The sequence below is a fragment of the Mandrillus leucophaeus genome, unplaced genomic scaffold (genome assembly GCF_000951045.1).
Source record: "Mandrillus leucophaeus isolate KB7577 unplaced genomic scaffold, Mleu.le_1.0 Scaffold623, whole genome shotgun sequence".
NCBI lineage: Eukaryota > Metazoa > Chordata > Mammalia > Primates > Cercopithecidae > Mandrillus > Mandrillus leucophaeus.
This window is the reverse complement of record NW_012106731.1, coordinates 1097971-1099232: the sequence shown is the minus strand read 5'-3', so window position 1 is coordinate 1099232 and position 1262 is coordinate 1097971.

Sequence of the window (1262 nt, the reverse complement as noted above, 5' to 3'; positions counted from 1 at the left end):
AAAAAAAAAAAAAAAAAAAAAAAAATGAATCACCCAAAGGTGGCCTACTCTTCTCTGCACTTACCATTCTCTTGTTTACTTGTCTGTCTGTTCACTACACCCACCATGTACATTTATCCCCTACTATCTTCCCTCCCAAAGAATATAGAACATCATTCCTTTCAATTAAGTACACGGACAATATCTTTTATCTCTTGATCCTGAGTCCCTGCCATTGTGTCTGGCACATAATAGCTTCTTGGAAAATATCTCTTGAATATTTGCTGAATGAATCAAATGTGCCTTCAGGAAATGTACAGCTTTATGCAAACGCCTTAGCTTCCTAGAAGTACTGTAACAAAAGCTTCACATGGGCAAGAACCACCACGGATCAAAGGGGACTGAAGAAGTTAGGAGAAGTTTACGGAGGAAGTGAGTCAGTATCTCACAGGTTCTCACAGAGAAACGCCTAACTGGAGATTCAGTTTCTCTCAATTTAGTGTACGGTGAGCAAAGGATTTGGAACTCACCGATGTACTGCTTCTGCTCTCCCCTGTAACTGTGAGAATGCATTCACTAGCTCAATCACTCACCACAATATTTATCCATCACCTACCACATGCAGAACTCTGACAATGCCCGGGCCCTCCACCCACAGCACATGCTCTGGGGAGTGCCCTGTCCCTGACTCGGTCTGCTGTGATTTTTCCTGCTCTTGTCCTTGTGTACGCATGCTGTTTCTGTAGGAGAGAGAGGGATGGTGCCCCTCTCCCTCCGTATTGCAAACATGCTCACCAGTGACCTCAGAAGTCTGAAGGCAAGAGGGATGAGGCAGTGTTTTGAAAAGGCTGGGAGGTTATCAGGGACTGCTACATCAGTCTTTGACTCTTCAAAGGCCTGGAATACTGTAAGACAACAGCAACTTCTCATAAAGGTCACACTTCTGTAATTCTGTCTGAGATCCTCCCGAGGAGCACCTAATTGATCAACTAACATGCAGGAAATGCTCTAAAAGGTAGTTTTCACAAGCTGGTGGAGGATAAAGACAAGATCTTTGAGAGAGGTAGTTTAGGATTATAGCTGAGAGCACAGGCAGATGATGGAGTTTGAGGCTGGGATCAGTGCTTCTCAGCGGTGGAACGTTGAGCAAGTCACTTACCCTCTCAAAGCCTCGGCTTTCTCTTCTGTGAAACTGAAATAATGATGGTACCCTTCTCATAGGGTTGTAATTCAGCTTCAATATCTTTTTTTTTTTTTTTTTTTTTTTTTTTTTTTTTTTTTTT